General features: G+C 36.3%; 1 protein-coding gene across 1 annotated transcript in view; it reads left to right on the top strand.

Moving 5' to 3' along the window:
- CYP7B1 (cytochrome P450 family 7 subfamily B member 1) overlaps nt 1-27,463 on the top strand; it is a 186,236-nt gene that overhangs the window by 37,708 nt on the left and 121,065 nt on the right. The window lies entirely within an intron of this gene.

The following is a 27,463-nucleotide window of genomic DNA, read 5'->3' as shown; positions in this document are numbered from 1 at the left end:
TCAAGCATGCCCTTAAGTTGAGATCCTTTGCAACATCTAAATGTTTTTAGCCTGTGAATGGTTTAAGTTGTAAAGTTTTGGAGAGAAAAAGACCATTGGATTCAGGTTAGTAGACCTAGGTCCTGTTGATTGCCATACCTAGCTGGAAAACTGAGACTGAGGTCTCAATTCTACATACTCTTTAAAGCAGGTGTCCCCAAACTACAGCCCGTGGGCCGCATGCAGCCTCCTGAGGCCATTTATCCGCACCCCACCCCCCAGCCGCACTTCAGGAAGGGGCACCTCTTTCATTGGTGGTCAGTGAGAGGAGCACAGTATGTGGTGGCCTTCCAGCGGTCTGAGGGTCAGCGAACTGGCCCCTGTGTAAAAAGTTTGGGGACGCCTGCTTTAAAGTGAGATAAAGGTAGAGAATCATTTCATCCCTGAAACTTCATGATTCTGGACCTGAAACTTTATTCTTATTTTTATGCTCATATCTTCTATCTTCTTTGCTCACCCCTACTTGCAAATAAAAAAGTCTTGCAAGGAAAATCGATTCCAGGTTAGACAGGGGAGAGCTTGCTCTTTTTCCTGGAGTATCCTTACAGACTGTGTAGCTAAATGTCTAGGAACATTTTAGCATGCATTTATTCATTTACTTATTCATTCAAGAAACAGTGTACACCTGGTTTTGTGCCAGATATTGTGCTATGTTTCAGGCAAACACAATAAAAAGATGCCTCACCTGCTGTCAAGAAACTTTTTATGTAGTTAGTGTGGGATTTCCAACTTCCCCATCATATTTTCCCCTAGAGATCTTGAGCTTCCTTTCTCTTCTCCTTCCCCTTCCACCCATCCAGTTTTTAATAAGAAATATTTCAGTGGAAGTTGATTAAATATTTGGATAGTATGGATGTAGAAAAATACTGGAAACCAGTGGCCTGCTGCAGGAAACGAACTCATATACAAGTAACTACAAAGTACCATTATAAGAACTATACCAGGGTGATATTCTTTGGACCATAGAAATAAAGCCACATGAACATACTTGATCCCACATATCCTATCCTGTTTCCCAGAGTTTCTTACATATCAATAAGTCTTCAAATCTACTTTTAGATAGCTCTAAAATCCACTATTCTCTCTGTTGCCACTCCTCTCCCTCAGTCCAGCTTGCCATCATCATTTACCTGGATTACTATGGCATCTTCTCTCTCTACCCACTTCAAATCTATTTTCTACATTTTGTCAGACTGGTCTTTCTAAAATACAAATCTGGGCTGGACATGTTGATTCATGCCTGTAATCCCAGCATTTTGGGAAGCCAAGGCAAGTGGATCATCTGAGGTCACAAGTTCAAGACCAGCCTGGCTAGCATGATGAAACCCCCTCTCTACTGAAAATACAAAAATCAGCTGGGTGCAGGGGCATGCACCTATAATCCCAGCTACTCGGGAGGCTGAGGCAGGAGAATTGCTTGAACCCAGGAGGCAGAGGTTGCAGTGATCCAATATCACACCACAGCACTCCAGCCTGGGAGACAGAGTGAGATTCCGTCTTAAAAACAAACAAAAAACAAAACAAAACAAACAACAAATCAGACTATGTCTATCCCTTACTTTTATACATGTAGAATAAAATCTAAATCCTTTGTGCATATTAGGTTAACCTCTGTGCATTGTTGTAATCATCTGTGTAGTTGATGATTGTTGTAATCATCTGCATAGTTATCTTTCTCTGGCTGTAGACTACACATACGGCTCTATGAAGATGGGGACTGTAGTTTATTAATCAGCACATGAATTAACCTAGCACTCTGCCTGGCACAATGCTCAACACTATTTGTGGGTGAATGAAGTATGTGAGTTTGGAGGTCGCATTTGGTTGAAGACATGGGCACAGATAAAATTTGGATGTAGGAGATGCTCGGTAAGGGTTTTGTGGTATGAATGCATAGAAAATGAGGGGAGTTGGGGAGAGAGAGCATGGGGAGAAATGCCAGATATAGGTGATGGGGAGGAAGGCAGCAAATCACACTGCCATGTGTGTGCCTATGCAACAATCTTGCATGTTCTTCACATGTACCCCAAAACCTAAAATGCAATTTAAAAAAAATATAAATAAATAAATAAAAATTGGAAGAATTTCCTTAAAAAAAAAAAAGAAAGAAAGAAAATGAGGGTGTGTAGACTGAGAACAGGCATGGTCCATAGAACCCTGAAGAACACTAATCTTTCACTGGTAGGGAAGGTAAATCTGTGAGAGTGATTGTCAAAATCAGAGGAAAGCTAGAAGACAGTGTGGGAGGCATGCTAAAACAGCAATTTCAATAGTGTTTCTTTGGATCTCCAAGGCCCAGCACTGGGGCAGTTAAATGAATAAGAGAACGCATGGTGATCAGCAGATTCAAATTCTGCAGCAAAGTCAAATACCAAAAGGACTGAGAAGTATTTATTGGATTTGAGTTATATTTGTAGCGGAGTGTTTGGGGCAGAAGACCAGGGAGAGATTGTAGGAGAGGAAGGAGAAATGGTGAAGACAGACCACTCTTAGAAGGAAAAGGAAAGAGAATAGAAGAAGGGGGAGTGCTTATCTGTTTGCATTTAAAAGTGGTAGACACACCAACGGTGAAGAGCTCCACTTCCTGCTTTGCTGCTCACCCGACGTCAGAGGTCCTCAGCAGGTGCTTCAGTCCTGGGCAAACACGACTGAAGGGTGGATGAACTGATCTTTCTAACACACAAATCTGATGATGTCTCTCATCAGGTATCATCACTGCTTCAACACTGGCCGTGGTTGGCATGTTTGAAAATCTTTTTATGGTCCCCAGAAGAGGAGTTTTGGTGAGAAAGACACCAACAAATCCTAAAGTTGTGAAGGGTGGCTTCCAGGTGCTGCAGTGGGTCATGGGCTAGGCCATGACCTTAGTACTTCCCCTGCAAGTTTTTAGCCTTATCCACTGGGTGACTTCAAATTTTCTTCTGCTTTATGTGCTCTTTATAGTTCCTCTAGAAATAATGATGAGGACAACAGTGATGATGATGATAATAATAATAATAATGGATAGTCAGGTGCTGTATTAAGTGCTTTTATGTGCATAATCTAATTTATTCCAGCCAAGAGCCCAATGAAATACATAAAATTATTATCCTCATTTTACAGATCAGTAAAGTTAGTTGAATAAATATTATATTACATATACAAATAATATATATACAGTTTACCCTTGAACAACATGGGTTTGAACTGCACAGGTCCACTTATCCATGGATTTTCTTCCACTTCTGCCACTCCTGAAACAAGGCCAATACCCACTCTTTTTCGTCCTTCTCCTTATGATTTTCTCAACAGCATTTGCTTTTCTCTAGCTTACTTATAGTAGGACTATAGTATATAACACATATAATGTACAAATATGTGTTAATTAACTTTTTATGTTATTGATAAGGCTTTTGGTAAACAGTAGGTTCTTAGTTAACTTTTCGGGGAATCAAAAATTGTATGTGAATTTCTGACTGTGCAGGAGTGAGGTTCAGTGCCTCAACCTCTATCTTGTTCAAAGGTCTACTGTACACTTTATATATTATGAATACAGTATATTATATAATATATACAAATATATACTATATGACATAATAGTTTAATACTTTATTATTATGTTTATATATAAATACTATATTTAATATATAAATACATAGTATATACAAATATACTTATATAATATACAATATATACTTATGTATGCTTGTATATAAGTATATATCTATTAATAATAAATATATTTATAATAAATTTGTAATTCACAATAAACTTATAATTTGTTATCAATTCAAATATTGATATAGCTTATGTTAATTTACAATAGTAATTTATAATAAGTCAATGACATAGAATTTACTTTTATAATCATACTTTGTATTTAGATTTTAGGAATAAAATATTCTATAAAGTGAGGGTATGTACAATTTTATGAATTTATAAGTGCAGACTGGGATGGAATATATTCCACAGAATGTAGTTACTAACAAGAGTATGTTAACTGTTCTTTTACTCTCCTTTGTATCTTTAGAAAGTTATGATATAAATGAGGAGTATTTAGAAAAATATGTAACATTGGATTTGGTTCTCTTCCAAAATTTTATATTGTAAGTAATAGTAATAAAAAAGTCAATTATAACAATTATAATATGTTTACTTTCCTGTTTCTAATAATTTGTTTTTGAAATTAAAATATTTTTCTGGGCTAACAGGTAACAATTTTCTTGTTCTTAATGCTTACTATAAAAATGTAATGTTAAATACTATTGGGATTATAGCCACATGTAACAGTTACTGCTTCTTTTAAATCACCAAATTATAAATGCATTTAGGAACAATACTGAGTCTTCACAGCCATTGCAACCAACTGAATGCAAAATATATTTTAATATATTCTGTAAATGAGTGATGATAGCATGCAGGAATGACAGTGCCTCTTGCGTTATTCTCCATGCAATTCCCTGGAGTGATTTTTCTTGTGGCAAAACAAAACCAGGAGAAAAATGCTTTCTTTTTAAAGTAACCTTAAGGCTTGCCTTTAAATAGACAACAGAAGCTTGGGAGATCAACCCTTGGGGACTTAAGCTGTATTATTATTTTTACCTTTTAGTATTGCAGAATTACTACACATACCATACATGCAAGTCTATACAGTTTTAACAAAAGACGTGGCTATATTGACTTAAGAAAAGCATTTTTTCTCACCTCTGTAAATACCTATTTTTTTCTTTTTAATTCAACTTAGATCCAATGAGAGTTTAAATATATTTAAAATTCGTAGAGGAGAAAATTATTTTTTAATATCAAATAGATTAAAAAACATGCATTGAGTGGTTGACTCAGGGGCTTTCAGTAAACTGGCCATGAATGCTGAAACCATCTGTTTTTCTGGACGTTGTCAGGGTGAGTGTGGCAGAGGCAGCTGTTTGCAAAGGGACGCTTAGATGATGAACCAGCCCATTGTTTCTAAGCAATTCACTTGCATTCAGAGGCTCTACCCAAGCGTACTATAGAGCAATCAAAATCAAACTATTGTTTGTACCAATCATATTGATCTGAAAAGATCGTGGTGGGATGACCCCATTGTAGATGCAAATAGTTGTTCTGAGCAGCTGTATGCTGGCCAATATGTACCTCAGTAGGAAACAGGCTTGGAAGCTAGAGGGCTCTCTGCACCCTACTGGGGGAGGAAAAGTGATTATACCCGATTGAACTGCAGTTTAAGGGTACTGGGGGGAATGAAGACACAGGTCTGTTAGTATTAGTGGTAATTTTCTTCCTTGAAAAAATTAACTCTATGGTGGCAAAGCCATTTTTACATTAAAGGTTTCTGCACACTATAAATGTAGAATCTCCAAAAGATTAGATAATGACTTTAAACTGTAGCGCAAAAGGGGATTGGCTTTGGTTTTAAATGTTAAGTCCTGACTAGCTCTACCAATTAGAAAATGTACAATCATAGCTTATCTGGAATTATTCATATACTGTTTAAAGTTTTATAATTTATTTACAACTTGGAAATATGTAGAAACAATCTTGATACTGCAATATTTGCATAAATATTACAAAGGACATTTTTGTTTATGCAGAGAGCAAATGGAAGCATACAAAATGAGCATTATACTGCTGCATTTTTAAAGTAGCCGGAATGCTGTATCTTACCCATTAACATTTAAGCTTTTTGGTTGTCCTTGTCACTTCATTGCATGCATGCTGATATCTTCTCATATAAAATTTAATCTGTTGAACTAAATGAAGGAATTAGTATCTGAAAGACATCGTTCATTAAGCAATTAACGAATCTCTCCAACAAATCTACAAAAGCATATGTGTTTATATTTAATAATTATTTGTATGATCAGCCAGTTATAACACATGCATACATTTAGTTTTAGTCATAGTATTACTATACCTCAACTTACTGTCATTATACTATAGAGCCCTAATTAAAATGTGATTTAAACTGGTTATTTACTAAGGAATACATACATCTATAGTTTATTGACTTTTGAAAGTCCTCTGAGGTTCAGTATAGAATAAGGAAAATTCTCACAAGTAGAGAGATATTAGGTTGTGGATCAAATCTTACTTTATATTGCAGTGAAAACCAGAAGTATTATAACAGTGCAAAATTAAGACAATTCATAGGTTCGTGGAGTATATTGCAAAGAAAGTTCAGCACCATATGTACCAGTTAACTTTTATTGCCAAATGTAAGGAGCCAGGATAAGACTTTGCGTACTTCTTAAGAAAAATGAAAAAAAAAATCTTATGTTAGTTATCCATAATTTCCATTGCTTAAATAATTATTTCTGAGCAACACTTGAATTAGCAGCCTACCCTGCTTTACTTGAATATGTTCAGTTGTCTTGGTGTTACTGGGATTGTGGCATGGGTTTGAGCCAATGGAGCATTCTACCAATGCAAATGCTCAGGTTCATCACTAGGTTGGCAGGCCTATGTAATGTGAAAGGAAAAAAAAGATATTCTTTTTCATTAAATCTCTTGATTTTTACTTGAATTAACTGGTAGGTGAGGATGATTTGATATCTCATGGAATGGCTATGATATATCTATAAAATAACTCCATCATTTCAAACTTCTTAAATATTTTATGCAGAAAATTAATAAACATACTATTTTATTCCTCTAACACTCATTTGACCATATTTCCCCTCTCCTTTTAGGAGAATAAATCCAATCGTAATTTTGTTAAAAAGCCAACATAAAGGATTTATTTGAAGAAGCAATTTCCAGGTTATATTCCTGGAATGAATAAACCTTGGCCAAAATTCTCATGTCTATCTATAGAAGTAACTATAATTTTCGTAAGTGATATTTTGATGACCTGAGGTGCCACAATGTGAGCCACCAAAAAATAATAATGTAATGCTCATAGCACTTCATTTATTTTTGGATTCTACTGTGTGCTTCTTTATATGCAAAGAAACAATTTTCTGTTCCAAACAAATAAAAGAAAATATATATTAGTATGTATTAGGGTCTGTATTTTGTCCACCCCCAAATTAAATATATTGAACCCCAAATGTGAGTAGCTCAGAATGTGACTGTAGTTGGAGATAGGGTCTTTAGAGTGTAATTAAAGCTAAATTAGGTCATACCTGTGGGCCCTAATCCAATCGGACTGGTGTCATTACAAAAAGGAGGTACACAAAAGCACCAGGGATGTGTGCCCATCGAGGAAAGGTCAGGTGAGGACTCAGTGAGAAGACAAGCCAAGGAGCAAGGTCTCGGAAGAAGTCAACCCTGGTTGACACCTTGATCTTGGACTTTCAGCTTCCAGAACTGCAAGAAAATACACTTCTCCTTTTTAAGCCACCCAGAGAGGAGGGTTTTGTTGTGGCAGCCCTAGCAAATTAATATGGTATGCTAAGGCCATGTTGTAATTTACTTTGCTTCTCTTGATTTGATAAGTCTTTTCTTGCAGCTCACAACTAATTAGTGTTGAATCAATTAACAGATACGGAGCCTACTAAGTAAGCCTAATTATTTCTAGCATCCCTTTTTTTAAATAAGGTAAATGAACAAATCTTTGTGATTGTTCAGGAGCCCTCTGAGAAACCCCGGAGATAGTTTAGATATTAAAAAATTGATTTTTTTTTGGTCTAATCTGACTTCAAATCTAGAGTTGTCAGTGAAAATTTAGTCATTTCATTAGGGGAGTATCGTAGGTGCCTTGGAAGAAAGATTGGTGTTGGCTGGGCGACTTATTAGTTAAAGTGGCAATACAAAATTTTTAAATAAACATAGATGAAGGAAACAAAATTATAATGAACCCTAGCATTTAGAAATGAAAAACTTTTTGTAACAAAGACATGATAAAGTATGCAAAAAGTGGGAAATTATTCTGATGATATATGGAGGATTACAAAGGAAAAAACTTGTTGCTACCTGTGATAAAGAGTAGACTAAATTCTCCAAGACCAATTTGACATTTTAACAGAGAATATAAAATTCTAACGTAACATTTTACAGTAAAACATTCATGGTCTCTTTTTTCTTATAAATAAATCCATCAAAACAAAGTTTTGCAAAATTTTAACACATTTCAGTGTGGCTTTTTTTAGTCTTATTATTTGAAGTCATTAGAAACCAAGGCAATCAAGCATACTTTTTACAAAACTCCTACAATTTTCTGCATGCATTCAAATTATGTGTTTACTATCTTCTTTTATATCTTACATTAGCCACTTACATAACTTGAGGACAAAACCACTTTTTATCCCTTTTATAAACAAAACATATCCTTTTACCTTGCATAGACAATCTATCTAACACTGCTGCTTCTACTCTCTTAAAACTACTCCAAAAATATAAAAACAGGAGGCCAAAATGCATACATTAAAATGATGTTTTGGACTAATGGTTCAGTATCTATTACACTTAGAAATATACCAGTATTCAAAGATTATGAATTAACTCAGTGTAATATTTCTTCAGTATTTACATTAAGTAAAGATCTTAAAATTATATTTAAATTGACATAGTACAGATCATAATTTCCGTGGTTATGAAATATTTGTCAGAATTATAATTCAATTTGGTTGAACAGATACATAGTTTTCTATTTTTCATAATCATAGATTTTATGTGAGAGTAGTGTAATCTATCTGATCAGTAAATCAGTATAAGAAGTTTTGGAAGTTTAGGCCGGGCGCAGTGGCTCACACCTGTAATCCCAGCACTTTGGGAGTCTGAGGCGAGTGGATCACGAGGTCAAGAGATCGAGACCATCCTGGTCAACATGGTGAAACCCCGTCTCTACTACAGATACAAAAAATTAGCGGGGCATGGTGGCACGTGCCTGTAATCCCAGCTACTCAGGAGGCTGAGGCAGGAGAATTGCCTGAACCCGGGAGGCGGAGGTTGCAGTGAGCCGAGATCGCGCCATTGCACTCCAGCCTGGGTAACGAGAGCGAAACTCCGTCTCAAAAAAATAATTAATTAAATAAAAGAAGTTTAGGAAGTTTAACTAACTAGTCTCTGTTGATATCTACAGAAACCCATGCTGGGATTTTCACTGGGATTATGTTGAATTTATAGATCATGTTGGAAAGAACTGATGTCTGAACAATATTGAGCCTTCCAATTCACAAACATAATCTACCATTTATTTATATCTTTAATTTCTTTTATTAGAGTTTTGTAATTTTCTGCATATATATCCTGTTCATATTTTGTTAAGCTTATAACAAGCATTTCGTTGGTTTTTGTGCTATGGTAAATGATATTGTGCTTTTCAATTCAAACTCCCAATTTTATTGCTGGTAATATATGAGAGTAATTTACCGTAATATATTAACCTTGTATCCTATAACCTTGCTATACTTGATTAAGAGTTTTTGGGGAGCCAGGTGCAGTGACTCACGCCTGTAATTTCAACACTTTGGGAGGCCGAGGTGGGCAGATAACCTGAAGTTGGGAGTTTGAGACCAACCTGACCAACATGGAGAAACCCCGTCTCTACTAAAAATACAAAATTAGCCGGGCGTGTTGGCGTATGCCTGTAATCCCAGCTACTCAGGAGGCTGAAGCAGTAGAATTGCTTGAATACGGGAGGCGGAGGTTGTGGTGAGCCAAGATCCTGCCATTACCCTCCAGCCTGGGCAACAAGAGTGAAACTCCATCTCAAAAAAAAAGAAAAAAGATTAGTTCAAATCTCTGTGCTGTCTACATAGAAAAATCATGTTATGCACAATTTTTATTTCTTCTTTTTCATTGTATCTTCCAGTCTGTGTACCTTTTATTTTATTTTCTGGTGTTAAAACTAGTTAGAATTTTCAGCAAGGAGTTGTATGGGAGTAGTGAAGGGGCATTCTTTTCTTATTCTCTAACTTAAGGAAATAGCATCCAGTTTTTCACTATTAAGCATTATGTCAAAAGTATTTTTTTATAATTGTTTTTTATCAAGTTGAAAAAGATTCTCTTCATCCTTAGTTTCCTCAGAGTTTTTATCATGATGGATGCTGGCTTTTGACAGATGCTTTTTCTCCATCAGTTGATATTGTCATGTGATTCTTTAGTCTGTTGATGTGGTAAATTACATTAATTGATTTTCAGATATTGAATCAAATTGCATACCTGGATTAAATTTCACTTGGTCCTGGCATGTAGTTTTGTTTATACATGGTTGGAATTGATTTACTAACATTTTGTTGAGGATGTTTGCATTTACATTTAAAAAACACATTGGTCTGTCACTCTTTTGTAATGGCTTTATCTGGTTTGGGTATTATAGGGTTGCTGGCCTCATACAATGAGTTAGGAAGTGTTCTGGAAGAAATAGTTTAGAATTGCTATTATTTTGTCCTTAAGTTTGGGTAGTTTATATCTTTAAGGAATTGATCCATTTCACCTAAGTTATCAAATTTGTGGGCATAGAGTTTTTCATAGTATTCCTATGTTAATTGTTTAATGTTCATGGAATCTATAGTGATTATGCCTCTTTCATTTCTAATATTGGCAAGGTGTATCTTCTTTGTTTTTTTTTTGGTTTTGTTTTTTGTTTCTCTTGTTAGCCTGGCAGCGACTTATCAAATTTATTGATATTTTCAATCAATCAACTTTGGTTTTGTTTATTTTCTCTCTTGTTTTCCTACTTGTAATTTTATTTGTCTCCTATAAGTTATACTATTTTATTTCTTCGCTTGCTTTACGCTTAAATTGCTCTTGTGGAATGCAAGGTTATTGATTACAGATCTTTTATAATTTATGCATTTATATCATAAAATAATATTTAAATATATATATTATTGACTCATGTACTTCTTCCTCGACCCATGTTTTATTTAGGAATTTTTTGTTTGATTCTCAAATACGTGGAGCTATTTCAGCTTGTATTCTGTTTTTTATTTCTGGCTTAATTCCACTGTGGTCTGAGAAAACACTTTGTAAAATCTCTTTTAAATTTGTTAAGGTGTGTCTTACAGCCCAGGATTTGGTCTGTCTTGGTAAGTGTTTTGTGGAAGCTTGAGAGGAATGATTATTTTACTGTTGGTTCTTCTCCAGTGTTCTTCCTCTCTTTATATAGATCCCTGTTTTGCTTTGTTTAACCTATACCATTTTTCTTCTTCCTAAAGAAGTTCCTTTAACGTTTCTTGCCAGGCAGGTTGTCTGGTGATGAATTCCCTGTTTTTGTCTGGAAAAAAAAAATCTTTATATATCTCTTTCACTTTTGAAGGATAATTTTGGTGGATATCAAATTCTAAGTTGATTTTTTTCCCTTTTAACACTTTAAATATTTCAATTCACTTTTTTTCTTGCATGAAAAGAAGCTTGCCATAATTATTATTCTCTCTGGTTTCTTTCAAGATTTTCCCTTCTTTTTTTTTTTTTTTTTTTTTTTTTGAGTATGATATGTTGAGATGTAAGTATTCAGGATAACCACTTGCTGCTCTTTAAATTTTCTGTGTATGTAATTTTATGTCTATCATTAATTTGGAAAGTTCTAGGGCATTACTACAGCAAATATTTCTTCCATTTAGATTTGTCTTTTCTTCTAGTATTCTAATGACACATCTGTTACACGTTTTGAAATTGTCCCACAGTTCTTGCATGATCTATTCTGTTCTCTTCATTCTTTGAGGTAAACAGGCATTTTAGTTAGAGAATATGGCAGTCTTGCTAGGTATTGAGCTGTATTTAATGTTTGCTGTAGTGGTAGGTGCCAGGGGCCTCAACTTCCTCTAGTATTCTTGTTTTAGTCTACACCTTTGTCTTTGAGCTTCCCTAAGAATTCTTCCTTAAATAGAGTCTATGTCTTCCCTGCTTTTTCCAGTAATCTACCGTTATACCAGAGTTCTGCTAATATAGTGGTAAGTCACAGGAGAGGAAAGGCATTCTATAATGTTATTGTTAAATCTCAGCCTTTTGGAGGGCCTGTATTCCTGGGCCGTGACCTTCACCAGTGTTTCTTAGCTTCCTTAAGTTCTTTTAGGTGAGATAGAAGGGCTAGAGGGAGTCCAGTAGGAGAAATCCCCTGTGCTTGGGTGGGGTAAGGCTCTGGTAAAATCTTTCCCCTGGAGACTAAGCCTTTGTTACAGAAAATACTCTGTGAGTATTCCACAAATACTCTTCCCCTCTGCCTGCCAGAGACAGAAGGGAATCTGTTGTAGCTCTTTTCTATGAGAATATGGCAGGGTTCCTGGAGGTAAAACCCACAAAAGTGTTGGGGGCCCAAGACTGTGGCTCCCAGGAATTTCTCACTGTTAACACTAGTCCACACTCACCCCCCAGGAATTTGTCAAAATTACCATTTAAGTGTTTCCTACCAGTTTATGACTCCAGTGGCTTCTGTTCCAGGTAAACTGATCTTGGCTGTCGACTCTTTGGATTAGCCTGGTTCTCCAGATTTTGGGATGGCAGTTTGCCCTGCAAGCTCAGTTCTCTAAAGCTTCCAAGAAAAATTGTTGATTTTCAGTTCATTTAGCTTTTCCTTTTGTACAGACAGAAGTGATGCCTTCCCAGCTCTTTTCATATTGGAGCTGAAACCAGAAGTCTAGTTAGTATCTTGATTAGAAAAAGAACCCAAATTATGTTTGTGTGTGTGTGTGTGTGTGTGTGTGTGTGTGTGTGTGTGTTTTCTTGTATTGTATTTTATTCTGATAAAATCAGGAAGAAAACATAGTTTCTTTTAAATCAATAATTAAACACTGAAAAGAGAACAATGATCTGATTTGCCAATGATTCAGTGAACATAGCTTCTTATAGGAAAATGCTTCTGAGCTACTAGTTTCTTTGAGAAGTTTTTTTTCCTTTCTTAATAGACTAACACATTTAAAGTGTTAGAAATTCAGTTTTTAAAAAAAACTTTTCTGGGATTTTTAAGAATGCTAAATATATGGAGTGCTTATTGGTATCTATAAACCAATCAAGATCTTTTTTATTTATAGACACTACACAGTATAAATTTTTAATTACTCCAGAGTTAGAAAAGTATTTTTACAATTATACATGAGAAGTAAATTCTTTTCTCAGTAGAGGTATGCAGATACTTAGAGAACTTACAGCTTTCATTTTACATATTCAGCTCCAGGTCAGAATAAACCTAGATTATAAAAATTCAGATCTGAAAGCAAGTCTGCTTTTCAATGGAAGGTAAGACATACATTTGCACAGACAGATAGAAAAGCAAAAAGACTAACAAACCAGTATCTCTGTTGTCTCTCTTCTGAAAAAGAATAATTCCTGTCTCTACGCAAAAGAGATCACCAAATAAGTGGAACATAGAAGCAAATTTCCAGTTACTGCTGCCACCAATTGGGAATAACCTCTTGGCTATGCACAAACAAGAATAAGAACTATGTTGGCCAAGAACAAAAACCAACCAAGCAAAAACACAAGTCAGAGGAAAAAAATAGAAAAATATAGTCAGCGAACCTGAAGTTCTGTTGCCTCCTGGAATCCTTTTATTCCAGGATCCAAGAAAAGATGGACTGAGAAGAGGAGCCTAGGAGGTATATTTTCAGGCAATGCAGTTTAATTGACTTCTCAGACATCTTGGTACTTACAAGGCATAATTTTTGAAAAGTTAAAAATATGATTCTTATACAAATATGGAAAGAACATGCATTAACATTTATTTAACTCTTTAATGAGGGAACTAGCAGGATGAAAAAGCTGGATTATGCTTTACAGGTTTTAATGCCAAACTGAGAGTACTGGATTTGAGATAGTACACTTTATCACTTTTGGTTTTGCTATTTGAGATTTTAAATGGCTAAAGTGGCCCATATCAAACAGACTTGCTAATGTAGCTATTTCCTTTGTTCTCTTTTTTCATTAAAACGAAAAACAAATCAAGATTTATGTACATTTTTTTCTTTATCTTGAGGGATAATCTTTAAATGGAGCCAGGCATGGTGGCCCATGCCTGTAGTTCTGACTACTTGGGGGTGCTGAGGTCAGAGGATTGCTTGAGCCCAGGAGTTCAAGGTTGCAGTGAGCTGTGATCATATCACTGCACTCTGTCTAGCCTGAGTGACAAAGTGAGACAATATCACACACACACAAAACAGACCTTTAAAAATTGATGGATTAAGGATTTTTTCATTCATTGTATAATCAACTGTACACAGAGAACTCTAGAACATGTTTTCTATCTCATTGATTTATTTGTTAAAAGCATGCTTATTGAAAGCTGCTTATTGTGCCAAGAATGCAAAGGTGGAAAAGATAGACATTGCCTCTGTCCTTAGAGATTTCACAGTTCAGCCTCAAGTATTAATTGGGTAGAAATTTAAAATAACATATCTGTTATAGTCAGTAGACAGAATTAGATTAGATATGAGATATGGATTTGGTAAAATAAAAGGTGACTGAATGAAAGCAAGCAAGCAAATAAAATTTTATGAAACTCTCAGGAACTAAAAAAAAAAAATTCAGACTGGTGTGGTGGCTCATGCCTGTAATCCCAGCACTTTGGGAGGCCGAGATGGGAGGATCATGAGGTCAGGAGTTCAAGACCAGCCTGGCCAATGCGATGAAGCCCTGTTTCTACTAAAAATACAAAAATTACCTGGGTGTGGTGGCAGGCACTTGTATTTCTAGCTACTTGGGAGGCTAAGGCAGGAGAATTGCTTGAACCTGGGAGGCAGAGGTTGCAGTGAGCTGAGATTGTGCCACTGCACTCTAGCCTGGGTGACAGCTCAAGACTCTGTCTCAGAAAAAAAAAAAAAAAAAAAAATCAGATTGGGTTAATTTTTGACTAAAGCAAATAGATTTGTTTGCATTTTCTTGCATTTTTTTTCTCTTGCCCAGCCTTATTTTTCCATTTGATTCATTCCTGTGTCATTAGAACATTCCATAAGAGATGGATGGAACACCACAAAGGAAGAGAAGTGTGTGTCAGATGATTGCAATGATGTGAATCTAATATTGGTAGAAGAAGTCAAGGAAGTCAGTGATTTGGAATTTGTATGGGTGTTTTTCTCATTGAAAAGGCAAAATCCAGATCTATATTTTTAATGACACATTGAAGGTGTGTTTATTTCCATGATAGAGATGTAAACACAAATACTTCCTGGTAAATTAATTTTTCTAGATATCTTGATTTTCTAGTGATAATTATTGTTTAGTGTTGTCAAAAGAAAAGAGGCATTTACACCCCAGGAAGTATGTAATACTTAGGATGTGGGTGAAAACATTAAAGATTTATTTTTATTTTTTAATTATGCCTTTTAAAAATGTCTTCTTTTAAGCATATGTTACACATATATTAGTATTATAGGGAGGAAACATAACTTTACCTTTCTCTCTTGATCAGGCACTGGAGGCAGATACACTAGAGTCCCTCTGTGAGAATTCTTACCCCTGTCCAGTTTTCCCAGGATCTCATCTGCAAGCTCCAGAGCGAGTGGAATGTCCCACAGATCCCATTCTTATTGCCAGAACTGTAGGGGAAGAACTATAATTTTTTCTCTACTTTTTCTGAGTTATTCGCTGAGACCCCCCCAAAACAAAAGGCAGATTAATAAGTGAAAAACAAATGGAGAGAGACATATTAACATGTGTACCTCGTGTATATATGGGAGTGAATCTCAAGGAAGGGGCTTTGAGTTCAGGTTTAAATATCACCTTCAGCTGACACAAAGAAAGAAACATTTTGGAAAGGTTAGTTATGGAAAGGTGACCAGGAAAAACACAGCTAACTAGGGTAAGTTTTGTTATTCAGATTTATGTAGGCACCTTCTCTTGTGATTAGCCATCCTTTTCTTCCTGGTACAGAGAATGGAGATACCCTCAGAAATGGAGATTTCCTTGATAGAAATAATTTTTTTTTTTTTTTTTTTTTTTTACAAAAGGGTAACGTCTACTCTGTTTTTGAGCTTCTGTGTCTGTAATTTCTCAAAATCAGCTCAAAATAATTCTTATGTTAAAGGGGCATATTTTGCAGTGGCATATTTTTTCTAGTATGTATATCCATTCTAGAATAAATGTTGTATATCCATTTTTAAAGAAGTATATTGATATTGAGGGAACATGTACTTTTAATGGATTAGGAACTCACTGAGACAAGTTTGGAGAGCAGTGGTCTAGGGCAGGGGTCCTCAATCCCCAGGCCAGAGACCCAGTTAGAAACTGGGCTGCACGGCAGGGAGTGAGCAAAGCTTTGTCTATGTTTACGGCTGCTCCACGTCACTCACATTACCTCCTTAGCTCCACTTCCTCCAGATCAATGGCAGCATTGGATTCTCATAGGAGTGAGCAATCCCTGGTGCCTAAAGTTTGGGGATGCTGGTCTAGGGAACCTGTTGTCCTAAAATATTTCCCCCATTTCTTTTTCTTGGTGAAAACAAAATGAGTTGTAATAGTGACCAACCTAATTTTCAGGCAACGAGTATATACTTATGCTTTTGTTTTTTAAAAAAACTTGTAAAGAAGAATGTTTATGCTTTTCTGTAGTTAAAATTTATGTTAGCAAATAAAGGGGTGTCTTTACCCAGTAGAACAATTTAGGAATGCTCAGAACAATCCTCACATGATATATAGGACTACAAATAAAATAAACATTTGTTGACTTAGTAGGTTTTAGGTATTAGGTCTAGGCCCTAGGAATCTGCTATGGTTTGAATGTTTATGTCCCCTTTAGAATTCATGTTGAAACTTATTATCACCACTGCAAGAGCATTATGTGGTGCGGCCATTGGGAGGTGATTAAGTCATGGCGGTTACGCCATTGTGAGTGGATTAATGCCTTATGAAAGGGCTTGAGAACTAGGTCTGCTTTCCCTTTTTGCCCTTCCATCTTTTCTACCACGTGAAGATGCAGTATTCAGGATGCATTTTAGAAGCAAAGAAGCAAAGATACTAGACAGTGAACCTGCTGTGCCTTGATTTTGGACTTTCCAGCTTCCAGTACTGTGAGAAAATTAATTTCTGTACTTTATGAATTACCCAGTCTCAGGTGTTTTGTTAGAGCAGCGTTAGTGGACTAAGGATGCAGTGGTAAACAAGGCAGACGTGATCTCTGTCCTCATGGGGCACACAGTCTAATTTGTTTATCATACACTTAAGTTTTTGATTACTAGTTGTAAGAATTGAATGTGTTATTATTTGTAAAGCATTTGCTATAATACCTGAGCACATAGTAAGCACATAAATGCATATACACTTTGAAGCAAAAGTACTGAATATGAACAAAATGTATAATGGGGTGATGTTCACCTAGCCTGAGCTTTCCTGGGGAAGTGACTTTTATTTTTATCTTTTAATTTTAATTTATTTTTTGAGATGGAGGTCTGGCTCTGTTGCCCACACTGAAGTGAAGGGGCACAATCATAGCTAACTGTAGCCTCAAACTCCTGGGCTCAAGCAATCCTCCTTCCTTAGCCTCCCAAGTAGCTGGGACTTTAGGCATGTGCCACCACGCCTGGTTAATTAAAAAATTGTTTTGTAGAGATGGAGTCTCCCTATGTTTCCCAGGCTGGTCTCCAACTTCTGGCCTCAAGTGATCCCCCTGCCTCAGCCTCCCAAGTGTCTGGGATTATAGGCATGGGTCATAGCACCTGGCAGAAGTGACTTTTAACTTGAGATCTCAAAGCTGAGTAGGAATTTCCAGGTACCTTCCAAAAATGCCAGGCCTGTATCAGCCTTCACACAAAGGCTGGCTTTCTAGGTGTGACTTGGCAAGCATTTAGCAGTGTAATGCTTGCCAAGTCACACCTAGAGTAGTCCTGTGCATGTGGAATTGATTGGCAATCAAATTATTGTTTGCAAATACTGCTCGCTACTGTTGGGCCATTGTGGGGAGATAATGTCCATAAAGCACTAGTTTGTCCTCAGATGGTGGGTGAGAAGTGTTAGCATCTCATCCTATTTCACTTGGGTGGGCATCAAAAGCCACTGTGCATCGACTGGGAATGGGAGACCTGGAATGTAGCCTTGAGGAATTCCAACCTCTCTATAGTCTCTAGCACATCAGATCATTGTTCACCCTTTGATATAGTAGGGGTACCCGTCTCTTAAAGTGGACAGATTTCATTTACATTTTCTTTTAGCACATGCTTACCTTTCCCCTGAAAAAACTCATCAGAGTTCTCTCTTTCTCTCTCTCTCTATCTCTCTCTCTCTGTGTGTGTGTGTGTGTGTGAATGTGTGCATATATATTGTATTAGTACATTCCATGCTGCTAATAAAGACATACCTGAGACTGGGAAATTTATAAAGAAAAGAGATTTAATTGGCTCACAATTCAGCATGACTGGGGAGGCCTCAGAAAATTTCTGCAGCAGGCTTGAATTTCTTTCTAGCAAATGTGTTTTTCTTTTATATCTCATCATCAGGCTGCAAAATTTCCAATTTCTGTGTCTCAAAATAAATAAACAAACAAAAGAAAACGCAGCAAAGAAACAAAAAACAATAAAACTTTAAGTAAAATTAGAATAAAACATACATAGAAGACATAGCTGACTAGAAACGTTGACAGCATACCCATTCAAAAGACTAGAATCACAGCCAGAGGGATTTAGTGAAGATGAACAATTTACCAACATAAACGAGAAAACTATTTGTGACAAAAAGGACAAAGATGACCCAGAGAAAGTGACACTGGCAAGAAACTTTACATTAAACGAACTCTCCAAAATATTTCATAACATTCAGAGCACACAGGATAAAATGTTGGAATCGGATCCAAATTTAGAAAAGAAAGTGATGATTCATCAGGACATAGGCAAGATGCTTACCCCATTTTTTGTTGTTAAGTTTCACGACGAAAAATTCAAGCTATTCTTGGTTAAGATTTTTATGAAGGGAAAAAAAATCTCACTCTTAAAATGCCTTCCGTTGTTTTAAATTATACTATACTGAATAAATACTAGTTGTATTAATTTTTATTTCTCTAATATTTATAACTAACACAAAACTTTGTAATGCCTTGATAAACAATTTTAAAGGTCAAAGAACAATCATAATTTTTCCTATTTGTTATTAAGACTGCTTTGCACAGTTTCAACGTAAATGGTCATGTTTATGGCTCTGCACTATTATGACAGTCAAGGACTGCCTTTGTATGTGTCTGAACATGTCTATTTAAGATTGCATGTGCATGAGTGTATATGTGCATGTGTGAATGTGTATGTGTAGGTTCTGATCAAGTAATGAAGGATAGGAAGTCCTAGATTAATATTTTTTACTTTGTTTTGATGTGTCAAGTATCACAAGACCATCTGAAATACGTATTAACATTAGCTGTTATCTTTTAGCTTCTCTTTGATTTTGTTACGGTTTTTCTGAGACTGGGTCTTGCTCTGTTGCCCAGGCTGAAATGCAGTAGCACTGTCACAGTTGTCTGCAGCCTCTACTTCCCGGGCTCAAGTCATAGTTGGGACTACAGGAGTACACCACCATGCCCAGATAATTTTTGGATTTTTTTTGGAGAGACGAGTTTTGCCATGTTGCCCAGGCCATTCTTGAACTCCTGGACTCAAGAGATTCAATTCACCTGCCTTGGCCCCGACAAAGTGTTGGGATTCTAGGTGTGAGCCACTGCACCCGGTCTAATCTATAATTTCTTGGGCAAGATATTCTCTCTTGACAGTCCTTTTTCATTGATTGCATTATGAACATTTAAGAAAAAGCAGAAATTCCTTAAACATTTTGAAATTGAATTTCAGTTGTTTTCCTGATATTTTTCTAGAAGTGTTTGATAATTCTTTTGAGTTTTTCTTAATGATAATAATAATTCTAATAACCACAATAATACCAGCCAACATTTAGTATGTGTCAGCTTCTTTGCAGAACATTTAATGCATACTACATGGAAATATAATGCTTTTCTTTTACTCAACAATTATAATAACTGAAAATTTGAATATATCCAGAAGGAGAAGTATTTTACCCATCAATTATGGTTGATGTAACTGACACCTTAAGAGTTTTTCACATCTGAGATAAGGGGCTAACAGTGTGGTGATGGATCTGCTGCTGATCTCTGTACTTTCACTCCCCACATGTGACCAAGTGGCTGTATGATTTGACCACTGAAACCACCGCAAGGATCTAAAATGTGCTTTCACCTCGTATTTGGTAACAACATACTTGGTAACTTGGTTGTATGATATAAAACACTTAAACATGGAAAAAGAACCAGCCTAGTAAGTGCCTGGAGATACTGGCAGTGCATGATAATTAAACTCTCCAAATCCTCCCATAGAAAACTCAATGAGCTGTATTTACTTCTTTCTGGCATTATAAAAATTATGTATCCTTTTATGTGCACAGACAGTTCCTTAGGGATGAAGAGTTATGCATGCTCATTAACAGAAGAATGTGTACCACAGCAGGTACTGCATGCTAAAACCAAGACTTATGACCCTATTGTCCACATGAGTGGCAAGCATAACTTCTCCATTGTGGTGGTGAATGAGAGGATGAAGAGATAATGATGATAATGAAAGAGGTTAATTTAAATGTTCTTGCTTCATACTTTGGTTGAATATTCAGATATATTTCAAATTAACCATGCTTCTTAAAAGGTTGGAATCCAAGTGTGGATTTTTTTTTTTTTTTTGCTTAATTTCCTGTGTTTTGAAATAGAAGATACCATTGGAATTCTGTGTTAGAACTGGCCCAAGCACATTGCCCTGGCTGTGAACCTTGAGTATTGGTTTTAAGTCTTTCAGTCTAAAAAGACATTAGATTGTTCTCATTGGTCTTTCTAGACTGACTTTCCCTGACTCTGTGGGCATGTATATTAGCATAATCTTTGCCTAAAGATTTCTACTTGGTCAACTGTTCCCTATAGTCCTTTTCAGTTTAGAAGAATGCAGTACTGGGACAGATGCGGTGGCTTTTGATGTTGGAATCGTCATGATAATTCTTCTTTTCAGAAACTCAGGTCCTTTGTGTCATTTACTATTATGATCAATGTACATATTGTGTGAAGACCTAATTCATGAGAATTATCATGAAAATTGGTTCATTGACTATATATATATTAAAAGATCTCAAGTGACCAAAAAATAATTTGTGAAGAAAAAATAATTCAATGAACACAACAAATGCTAGGGAATTATGTCATTTGGAAACCTAGTCAGCAAAGAGAAATAGTGAATTATAGTTTTTGCTTAAAAGAAATAAGAAGTATAAAAACTTAGGCTCTCAAAAGAAGTAGAATTAATTGAAAGCCTTTGTAATACTGTATTGTCTCAGATCGGGTTCATCAGAAGCAGAACTCCCAGGGGAAACCCTTAAGTGAGCAGGGAAAGCACAGCAGGGAAGAGAGAAAGTGGAGGAAGGGTTTGACTTAGCTCAGACAGAATCTCCCAAAGGGTGACTTCATTCGGTCTAACCCTGTAGCACTCTGGAGTATGAATTAGACCTATTTGTGCTGCAGGTTCATACTCCTTCATCCCATACTCCTTGTTTGATAGTCTCAAGGTTTTCAAAGGATCATAGGCCCTCAGGCACTTCCCACTTCCTGCACTTGTGGCAAAGTGGCTCCATCAGCCTGAGAGTTGTCCTCGAAAGAACTACAGGAGTTGGGGTTGGGGGATCAAAAGCACCAGACTACAAAATCAGGGGATGGGGTACATGCAAAAGCAGCAGGAAGGAATGGGAAGGAGATTCAACATTGTCTGCTACACAGATGATCCTAAGTTAACTTCAGAGTCATTTCCAAAAGATATCATCCCAAATAAGAATGATGATTCTCTGTATTTGTACAAGCCACACAGGCTTCTCACATTTATTATCCCATTTAATCTTTACCTTACCCCAGTGAGGTAGAACACTCAATGTTGCAAATCCGGCAGCTGCTGTTCAAAGAGGCTAGATAACGTGCTCAAAGATGCAGCACCAGAAAATGGAAGGGCTAAAGCCACAGCCAGCAACCCTGACTCCAGTCCAGTGCCCGTTCCAAAATAGGAAGTCTCTTTGATTCTCTACCTTTTTAACCTGGTTAGTTTCCCTGTGGAATTCAAACAACTTTTTGTTATTTGCATCATTAGTGGGTCTTTAGTCAATACCTACTTTTTAAGCTGATTTCTATTAAATTTAGTTAAAAAGGCAGACTTACTCCCCAACTTACATATTCAGTCTCTGCAGTTTCTCAGATACTTGTAGCTTTATGGGGATAGCCTATGGGTCCTTTTAAGTCACTTCTGAAACAACTTTGTTAATAAAAAGAAGAAAAGATTTGGGAATAAGAGAAACAATGAAGGGCTTTTTTTTTTTTTTTTTAAGTTCAGAGGGCTAAAAGAAGGTTTCTTATCCTACATGTTTGTTCCATAAAAGAGATCTATATTCCTTTAGTTTCACCTCAAGAAGACATCTTAATTAAACTCCAGTGGGCCAGTTTAATTAAAAAATGTCAGTCAGATCATCACAGGAGGAAAAGATATCCATGAAACAGACTGTCTGCTTCCTTTGTGATTAGTCAGAAATCTCTGGCCCTGCAGCCACACGACAGTGGATGGTTGTGGTGGGCAGAGCTTGTGGACACCCACTGAGAAGGATGGGCTTTTGGTGGACTAGTGAGCAAGGTCAGGGCATGATGAAGGAGAAGAGATACTAGGCGGCTGATTAGAATCTAGATTTTCAACAGTCAGAGTTGTTCTTCTCTATCACTATGTGGTACTAATGGATTCATAATCATATTTTCTGTTCTCATCACCAAAAGGTATCTAAGAAGTGTGTCACTCTTCCTTCCTGCTCCTCCTCCAACCTCCCTTCCTCTCTCCTACTCTCTCTGCCTTCCCTTCTGTGATCTGGCAGGCCCAAGCCTTGCAGTTTTGTGAAGTATCTTTTAATAGCTACTTCAGCCTGAATCCAGCTTCCCCTGTCAGCAAGGAGGCCACCTTCTGAAACTTTAAGGCAAGAGTCAGGGAGACGGATTTGAGAATCACAATGTATTGAGGGCTTAGCGTAGTCATTCCTGCTTCAAGGTGTTTTAAACAGATGATTTCACTTAATGCTCACCTTAACATTACTTCCCTTGACACAGAGGGGCAAAGTGGAGAGAGACATTCATTGATTCTCCAAAACTATAAAGCAAGTGTAGAAGTGGAAAGGGTGTGACAACTTTCTTTCTCACAATATGGGTCATGGCTGATACTTTTATAACAAAACAAAGTTTGACAAGAGAAAAACACAGCATCTTTATTTAAATAATCAACATTTTATGTGACTTGGGAGCTTTCAGAATGAAGACCCAAAGACTCAGGGAACACTGCCTATTTTTATGTGTAGGTTTGGTGAAGAATGGACAGCGGTGTAGAAATGTGATTGGACCAAAGGGTATGATGTAATGGTTACAGACTGATGGGAAAACCCAACAAGGCCTCTCGTCTGTTCAGATTCTTCTTGGCTTTTCTGTTGTAGTATTTCTTCCCCCTGGAATGGGGCAGGATCCCTCTGGAATGACAGTCTTATGACCTACTATCGGACAAGCTTAGGTCAGAGAATTTCTTTATGGCCAGCTGCTAGACAGAAAGACAGGGGAAGGTCAGAGTACTATTTCTAGGTTTTACGCTTGTCTTTGGGAAAGAGGAGAACTGCCTTGGGGAAGAGGAATTCTAGTTTTTCTGACTCACCTTAAGAGAGAGTGAGGGGTGAGAAACAGGAGGGCAAGAGGGCAGAGAGATCTTGGTTCTGAGGCTGTTTCTGAGCCTCACATCCTTTAGTTCAAAGTACTTAGCACACCAAAGCACCATACTTTGGAGTATCATTTTCTGAGCCCCAAAACAAGCAAATAAAGAAGCTGGGAATTAACCTGCAAAGCTGCGTGTGACCTGAAAAGCTTCCAGCCCGATTTGCGTCTCAGGCATCCCTTCTGTATTTGTGAAAATAACTTTATTGTTTTAATCTGATTATTTAACTGTTACATGCTTGTTGTAAAAATCAGATATATCCATATAATATACTGTTGCCATTGAGGACTTTTGAAAAAAAAAATCATTCTTTTGGCTGGGTGCTGTGGCTCATGCCTGTAATCCCAGCACTTTGGCAGGTGAGGTGAGCAGATCACCTGAGGTCGGGAGTTTAAGACTAGGCTGGCCAACTTGGTGAAACCCCATTTGTACTAAAAATACAAAAATTAGCGAGGTGTGGTGGCACACACCTGCAGTCCCAGCTACTCAGGAGGCTAAGGCAGGAGCATTGTTTGAACCCAGGAGGCAGAGGTTGTAGTGAGCTGAGATTGTGCCACTGCACTCCATCCAGCCTGGGTGACAGAGCAAGACTCTTTCTCAAAAAAAAAAAAAAAAAAATCATTCTTTTGGTTACCAGCCAACCCTTCACCCATATCCCTTACCTCCCTCACCCCTTTCCTTTCTATGCTTATATCAACAACCTGTATATAGCGTTTCAGACCTTTCTCTGTGGGCATATAATCAGATCAAACTTTTGTGTATACACACATGTGCATGCAAGGATTTTGCCATTGTTAGTTTTTTTAAGGATGTGTTCTCTGCATCTTACTTTTTACTTAAGAGCATATCATGAAAAATTTTCCTGGTCAATTGGTGTACCTTTAGCAGACTCTTTTAAGCTTCTATAATATTCCATAGTATAAATGGTACACAGTTTTTCTACTTTGTTTTCATATTTGTGTTTTGTTTTTGTTTTCTTTTTTAGCCCAAGAAAAAAACTCTACACCAAATGTCTTTGATGACATATAATTTTATACTGGTGCTTTTATTTCTGTGAGATTGGTTTCTTAGAGGTGAGGTTTTAGGGTTGAAAAATGTGTTTATGTTTTATTTTAACAGATATCGCCAGATTGCCTAAGCATTTTCTAGAATGTGATCACGCTTTATAACCAAAATCCATGAGACATAACTATGGACACGTGTTCCCAACTAAAATCTGACTTTTACAAATCTTGACTGTCTTAGTCAAATGTATTAATAGGGATATCAACCCTGGATTAGATACTGACTGGAATGGTAGTATGCTTACTTGTGAATTTCCCTACTGAACTTCTGGGTTACTTAAAATTCACAGAAGTTCTAAAAATTTTACTTAGTGGGCATTTGGATAGCAAATTGTTGCGTATCACATCAATTTGGGCATTTATTGATAGAATAACCTCCCCCCACCAAAAAAAAATCACTCTATGTATGCTTTAAGTCATTTGTTTACTTTTGTTAAATTTTATGCTACGAGATCCCAGTTTTCCTAGGTGAGCATCAGGAGATGAAACACAACTCTATGTTGTATCATTATAGAATGATAGGAATTTACAGGGGGAAGTGTTACATTGACCGATACTAATTTTATCTTGTGTGTGATTCCTCTATATACTGTAGAAAGCACCATAAACTGTAGAATTACTGTGAATCATGTCTTGTTGGAATGTGTCATTGGAGCATGCTGCAGAGTTATCTCATGTAGTGCTTTGTTGAAAGCCTATTTCCAAAATGTTCAAGTTTTTAGAAAGAAAGAGACATTTATTCAAATTTACTTTAAAGACCACTGATTCAGGGCTAATGATGTATAGTTTATTAATCAAATGTATTTAGCAAAAAAAAAAAAAAAAGCCAGCTACAATTCACTTACAATTGAGATTTTACTCTATTTTAACGTTATTTTAATGAGCTACAGATTTGAATGTGGGCTTTGTTCATCTGTTGCTTCCGCTCAATTGCAGTTTCACCCTAAGAAGACACAAGACAGATTGATCAGGCTTCCAGTCATTGTGAGGCTTAAATGAAGTGAACAGGGCCTTATGTTTCTAAACCAAATGAGAGGATTAAGGCAAAAAGAAAAAGAAGGCAAAAAATACGACCCCCCTCCCAATTCACTTTATACATCCTTTAAGACATTTGTTTGCTTTTCTTAAATTTTATACTACAAGATTACAGTTTTCCTAGGTGAGCATCAGGAGGTGAAACCATGAAAGTGGAAATTGCAAATATCCCACGCAGCTATTAACGTGCGTTCATGTAAGGGAAAAGCTCAGTTTTTGACACACAGTAATTTCAATGCAAAAGTACAAGCATTATAATTATGTTAAATTTTTTTCTAATAGGTAATGTCTGTATGTCTAAACTTAGATATTTACCATCTCAATATGATTTCTTTATATTAAAATGAATGTATTTGAATTAAAACATGATTTTTATGGCTAATATTTATAGCCATATTTTCGACACTAAGTTTTTTTGGGGGAACTTCTCTGATGGGCCACTAAGGTCTGGGAAGCACATACTGGACAGTTTTAATCTGCTCTGTTTTCCATTTGCAAATACAGTAAGAGAGGCCAGGGCTTCCAACATGCATTTTTCCATTGTAATTATAAACCAGTTTTCCTTCTTAAAATGAAAAAGGAACTTCACTTTCAGGAAGCAACTTACAGCATGATCATCTTAAAGCTACAGGAAGCTGTATGGCAGCTTTGGTCAATCTCATTAAACAAGAAATTAATTATAGTTTCTGAACCTCCATGGCTCAACCTCCTGATAACAAGAAAAGCATTGTGTGCGCCTGTTATGCTAATTTTTAAATGATAAATGGTTTATAGTTAATTTGAGGTTTATAAGTTAAATTTTTAGGCAAGAACAGCCCCTGTTTAACAATAATCAAATTTCTATAAACTAACATTCTTGGTGGAATAATCCAGATTCTTTTGACTTATTTGAATAGTTCGATAAATGAAATATTTACAGTAGATAATGTGATCTATATCATATGTGTCATAATTATATATATAGGATATGTATCTTAGTGATAGCTATCATAAAGATATAGTGTTTACTGCAAATGTTTTCTTAGATATGAAACATATATGCAAATATTTTCATCTATACAAACTATTATTTTGTATATTAGGTAGAATCCAGGACAGTTGTAAGTCACATACATTTTTAGGACTGTAGATTTCAGTAGGGGAGCTTGCTGTCGCAAAAAAAGTCCTATTGTTAATACTGTGCATTACAACTATTGATCTTTTAATCATCCTTCACCTACGTTTATACATTGGCTTTGCTTAAAGTGAGACAGACCTATTTTAGTTTTCCCTGAGAGATTGTTGGTTATTTTAATTTTGCTTTTACAGATCGATATATTTAGACCCCTAAATGATGAATAGATGTGGTAGGACCCAAACAATATCAAATAAAATACAGAAAGTATGTTTTTGGTTTTTCTTAAGGAGTGGAAAAAATGATATGTATATGATTCTGCCTGAGCAAAGCCAGGAATTCACTTAACGCTTTCTAACAGTCAGGGCAGATTTACTGTGTCCTGGAGCTAGTTGTATAACTTGGTGAATGACAGGATTGTGTGTGATTTTGACAAAGATAGGTGTTGTTTTTCTGATTAAGACTGATTTCAAAGATTTAATACATTTATCTTTAAAGCAAAAACAAACTAAAAAATAGCAAGGAAGTTTAGATTGACTTTATAGGTTAAAAAAGCTAGGTCAGAATCAGTTTTCTATACTTTGTTATTTGTAATGATGTTTGAGTTTGTATTTTTTTTATTT

The sequence above is a fragment of the Saimiri boliviensis genome, chromosome 15 (genome assembly GCF_048565385.1).
Source record: "Saimiri boliviensis isolate mSaiBol1 chromosome 15, mSaiBol1.pri, whole genome shotgun sequence".
Classification (NCBI taxonomy): Eukaryota; Metazoa; Chordata; class Mammalia; order Primates; family Cebidae; genus Saimiri; species Saimiri boliviensis.
This window is presented reverse-complemented; position numbering and strand designations above follow the sequence as displayed.